The sequence below is a fragment of the Equus caballus genome, chromosome 21, assembly GCF_041296265.1.
Source record: "Equus caballus isolate H_3958 breed thoroughbred chromosome 21, TB-T2T, whole genome shotgun sequence".
NCBI lineage: Eukaryota > Metazoa > Chordata > Mammalia > Perissodactyla > Equidae > Equus > Equus caballus.
The window spans coordinates 17,776,421-17,782,260 of NC_091704.1; positions in this window are offsets into that span (position 1 = coordinate 17,776,421).

A 5,840-nucleotide genomic window follows, 5' to 3' on the forward strand; every position below is an offset into this window, starting at 1 on the left:
TGAAGCGGGCCCAGTGCTGAGCTTGTGGGGCCTGATGGGTCACAGATTCCTCCTGTCCTCCACATGTTTGGGGCCGCTCTTCCCACCTCGCCCTTTTCCAGCCTTGCTGAGGAGCTGGAATGGGGGCCCACCTTTGGCTCAGGGGTGTGGGGGCAGCAGGAAATGTGGCCAGGACTTCCTTCAGACCCTGGAAGATAGAGGGCAAACCTAGCCTATGCCAGGCAGCCTTTGGCGACACTCTCTCCAGCTCGTTCCATGCACATGGTGGCCAGGCCCCCCACCACCAGGGAGCCCCCAGGTCCCAGCAGGTTCTGTTTCCATTTGCTCGGTCCCGGGGCCCGAGACTGGGTCACTCGGGAGTCCCTGTCCCTGGAGGCCGTGATGAGGGAGACGCAGGGCTGGTCCTAAAGGAAGCATGAAGTCATCATGCTTCCATATGGGCCCACAAGCTCCGAGAATTGCCCCCAGCCCCCACTCTTACGTCAGGCCTTGCCGCAAACCGGGCTTCATGTTGGTGGAGAATGCCTGCCGTTCACAGACAGCCTTCTGAGAGGGGAGGCTTCTGGAGTCACACTCAAAATACACTCGCAGGCCTGGTGACCCTGTGCAGTGGCCATCGGGGCCCAGGTGCAGCTGGGTATGGGCGTGGTGAGGTTGAAAGAGGAACTTGGTTGGGAACCAGGAAGGAGCCCATGCCTCCAGGGGTATCGGAAGTGAAAGCAGCGGCTCTTGGGGACTGAGCAGAACATTACAGACCCTTCTCATTCCCCCCAACCTGAGCTCCCCCAAAGAGACCCCCTTCCCTGCTAGAGGCACGGCCCCTTCAGGGGAGCAGTGAGAAGCCTTTGCCAGCTACAAGTCCCCCCAGATCAGCTCACACCTCACAACATCTTGTCCCCAATGAGCTGGCAGGGGTGCCGGGGCGGGGGGTGCTGCTGTATCTGACTGGGTTGATTGTGCATAACCGTCTGGGCTGGTTCATGGAATGTTCTCGGGGCCCCCTGCCCCTCCCTCTCCACTGCCCCCCCACAGAAGAAAGGAAAATTATTTTTCTTATTGTAAACTTTAAACACGAAAAAGCTGTTTTTAATTTAGCAGAAACTGGCTTGAATCTTCACTTTGTGAACATTTGTGTCCTTCAGAGAAAGGCGGAACACGAGTGCACACACATGCTTGCATGCATACACGCATATGCTCACACGCACACCTGCACTTGTGTATCTCTTTGCACACATTCACGTGGTCATATCTGCGCTCACACGCAGCCTTGCTCATATGCTTTGTAATGCGCCCCTTTGCTTACACGCAGGTAAACACGCTACACTCACACACACCCCTGGATCAGCCTGGCCCTCTCTACACGACACACTGAACGGGTCTGAAACCCGTCACTTCGTCACCTCCCTTCACCTTTTGCCCAGGGTGGTTGGGCCGGGAATGGTTGTCCACTGTGCATAGGGGCTGAGGCTGGGGAAGCCCGTCTGCTTCCAGATGTCCTGCTTCCCTGCCGTGGCTCTGGAGGGGCCGGCAGGAGCCTCCCTCCACACCTGGGCTCGGGCTGTGGGAAAACACTGTCTCCTGAGACGGTGGGATGCAGGCCCATGAAAGGGATGCCAAGTGTGACTTCTGGGGCCTCGCAGTGAGCGAGGGCCAAGGGGGCCTCTGGGGAGCCGTGTGAGGTGGGAATCTGCCCCGGACCTGGCCAGCTTGGAAACCCGCCCCTGGCTTCATCTCCGAGAATGCATTTCCAGCTCCTCTGTTCTCACGGGCCCTGGAGACTTCGCTTCTTGTGGTGGAGGCTCCGTGAACGGTTTTATGAGGGGCACCTGGCTGTGTATCCCAGGAGGCACAGCCCGAATGTTTGCTGCGTAAACGAGGTTCTGCGGTGGGGAGGTGGGAGCAGAGCCTCATCCACTCCAGCATCTGTGGGCACTGTCTGCCTGTGGACCCCAAGGGCAGGAGGGACGAAGCCCCTCTCCTGTGGGCTCGTGGCTGACCCTGCTTGTTGCCATCCCAGCAGCTATTTCTCCCTCTTCACCAAGAGAGCTATTATTTTGTGCCAGAAGCAGCGTGCCCAGCCTTGGGGGTTAATTTAGGATTTGGCTGAGCTATTCTTGGCAACACCTTTTGCTGCGGTTGTTTTCGATCTGGGTGCGTGTCCTAGCTCTGGCCAGCAAGCTTTAAGGGGAGGTTGTGGGTGGGGGTTTCTGGACACAGGAAAGGCCTTGTTGCCCACTTCCCTCTCTTACTGCTTTCTGTGAGGACACAATGCCAGGAGCTTCTGCAGCCATCTTGTGGTCAGGAACAGCAAGTTAAGAGGCACAGAGATGCCACCTCCCAAAGCCCTGAAATCATGGGGCCACCAGTCCCACCCTGGGACCTCTGACTTCTAGATTCTTTTTTATGAGAAATCGCAGTGTCTGTGCTACTTAAAAGACTAGTGATCAGGTATTCTGGTACTTGTAACCCAAACAGTTCCACAATTATAATATAAATCTGACAGATGCTAGGGTTTCCCCATCTTATATAAGTCAGGGTTTTTCTTTGCGAGCAACAAAAACTGACTCTGCCCAATTTAAATAGAAAAAATGTGCACTGGAAGGCTGTTTGGTTGCTCATAGAAGTGGCAGGAAGACTGGAAAACCAGGCTCAGAAAACAGTAGGTAATCAAGTGGGGAGGCAGCCAGGGCGGTTGTGCCAGGGAACTGGTTGGTAAAGACACCTCTGCTACCACCCCAGAATCCAGCTGCCTCAGTTGGCACTGCTGCCTGCCCTTGAAACCAGATGCTCCTGTCCCAGTGCTGTTTCTTTGCTCCACTTGTTCCTGAGTGGGAGCATCCCGTTGGCCCAGTCTATGCCCTGTGCCAATGTCCTGGCTGCCTGGGGAGCGGGGGAAGTGAGTAGGGCAGTGCATTAGGCAACTGCTGCTGTGTAACAAACAACCCCAAGTCTCAGTGGCAAGCAAAAGTGTTTTTCATATGTCTCTGACTCAGCTGGGGTTGACTGTTCTAGGCCGCCCTGGGCTGTGCAGCTCTGCTTCCAGGTGCAAGGCCGTGGCATAGCCAGGAGGCTCAGACCCACCAGTCTCACATCCTCCAACCAGCAGAGAGTCACCTTATGTTCTCCTCCTACAATGGTGCCAGAGGACAAATGGAATCACAGGAGGCCTCCTAAGGTCAAGATTCAGAACTCCTATGCTGTCACTTCTGCCCATATGCCTTTGGCCAAAGCAAGTGACATGACCAAGCCCCAGATCAGGGCTGGGGAAGTATCCACCACCTTAGGGAGGCGGGACACGGGAATGGACAGGGAACTGATGCCGATAGTTTGATCAGTCACATCGTTGGCTTTGGGGCTTCTCTTTCAGCAGGGCGTTGCCTTCCTATTGTGGAGACTCCCCAGACTTGCATGGGGCCTCCCATGCTGGGCAACAAAGGAGAAGAAGCCTGCTCCACCTCTCCTGCAGGACTGCCCCCTGGGGGTGTGGAACCCTCATCTTTCTGTCCTGCAGATCGGGCTGTAGGCGTCCTGGCTTTTGGACAGTGGGGAGGTCTGCAGCTCAGCCAAGTCCTAGGCACTGTGGTGTCACTGGGAGGCCCACCCAAGAGGTCCCCTCAGCACAGTGGTTACGGGGGGAGGAACTGGACTGTTGGCTCTGTGCCTGTCTTGCCGTCCCCTAGAGCCATCCCCCTGGCTCACTGCCCCCTCAGCTCTAGCCTCTTGCTATCCTCTTTGGCAGTCCTGCCCTGCCCTACCTTCCATCTCACACTCAGCGCAGGCTGGGGGCCCAGGGACCTGGGTCCTCATCTAACCTCTTCCTATTCAATTGTAAGGTGTGGCGCCACACTTGGGACTTCTGGCTTCTGCTGGATCCTCCCCTTTCACTTCATAATCAGACCTGCCTCTTATTTGCCTTTCAAAACTGAGATGAGCGCCTGGTTTGGAAGTCACAGGTGGGCCCTGGATGGTATTCTCTCTGCCCACCCACTCCGATGGCCCGAATTTACCTCCATGTGCTGGGGGTACCCTGGATTGACCGTATTCCATATAAGGCAGCGCAGAACAGAGGTGTGAACACCAGCATCTCGAGGTAGGGTTTGCTTCCATAACATTCACTCAGTGCTTGTGAGGAAGCAGGCACTGAGTGCTTCACTCGTGTATCTATTTCATCTCCCCAAGAGTCTGCAGGAGGAGCCACTACCCACATTTAACACAGGAGGACAGTGAGGCACAGAGGGGCAAAGTTACTTTCCTGTTGTTGCACAACTGGAGAGTCAGCAGAGGCTGGGCCATGCAGAAACACTCAGGAGTTTAGGTTTTCATTTGGCTTCTATTTAGAGGTTTTATGTTGAGGGGTGCTATGGTCTGGATGAAGGGAAAGGGCATTCTAGGCAGGGACACAGCTTGTGCAAATTCCCTGAGGCAGCATGCAGCAAGGCTGGAGTGGAGGACGCGAAAAAGGGAAGGGTGGGAGATGATGCTGGCAAAGCTAGCAGAGAACAAATGGAGCCAGGCAGAGCTAGGGAACAGAGGAGAGAAAACTATTCTGGAGGCAGCAGGAAGGGGCTTATAAGGACTTGCCTCTTAGCTCACACTTGGATGTGCTCTGTAACTAAAGTGAAGCTAAACTATTGGATACCCGCAGCTCCTTTGGTGACGGCAGGCTGGAGAAAGACCCAGGGCTAGGTGAGCCTAGAGTGAGGAATACAGCTCTCCTTTGGAATAAGGATGGGCTTTCTGGAGGAGGGACATTTGAGGTGGGTTTTGAGGGATGAGTAGGAGTTTTCCAGGCAGAAAGTAATTCATTCAACAAACACTTCCTAATTCCCTCTTTTTGCCTAGTGTTGTGTTAGCTCTGGGGATCCAGAGAAACAGAATGGACACAGAGAGTATAAAATGAGGCCTAAAGTGCTCAAAGCCATCAGGGGATGAACAAGTCTTAAGAGTAGGGAATTGGGTGTGTTTGTGTCTTTTCTGCTTCACACAGGGAACTCAAACCCTGGAATGTTTGGGAAGGGTGAACATACTTTTAGCTTCTGATGTCAGCTCAGTCTATGGAGGAGCAGACAGGACATTTGGTCATAGCTGCCTTCAGAGAGTTGCCTATTCCCAGGTCATGGAACATACACGGAGGAGTGCACTTCAGATAGGGCCCTCAGGGAGGGTCTCTCAGAGGAGAGTCCTGAAAGATGAGAAGGTGCGAGCCATGAAAGGCTCTGGAGGAAAACAGTCCAGGCAGAGGTAACAGCATGTGCAAAGATCTGGAGCTGGAACAGCAAGAAGGCTGGAGTGGCTGGAGTGAGGGCCAGGGGCGAGGGCCTTGCGGTCTGCCCGCTAGGAGGAGGGTGGATTTTTTCCTAAGCGCGATAAGGAGCATGAGATCCGCCCGCTTTACAAAGACCACAGGCTGCTCCAGAAGCCCTGCTCATGCCACACTGGGTGGCAGCAGCTTCCTTTGATGAGGGAGGAAAACGAAAACATCACAGCTGGGTTCTGCCCGGGTCACCAGATGCCTTGGCCTCGGCCTCCTTGGGGCTGGGGGTCAGTGGAGCCGGAGGAGGGCCTGGGTCACTGTCTGGCCATTGCGCAACAAGCAGGCTCGCGGCTTCCTCTGACTCATCACCAGGGTTGAGGACAGATCAAGTTACCGCTGGGTGTGGGGTGAATAGGGGTGAGTAGGGCGAGCACTGTCCCCTTACCTCTGCCCTGTGGGCATGGCCCCTTTCTGTGACCTCATAACCCCTGCTACCCGCTAAATCTTTTCTCCTCTATCTTTCTGTGCCCAGAAACTGGCTTAGTGCAGTGTCAGGGATCAGGGTAACTAGCATTTTTCGAGCACT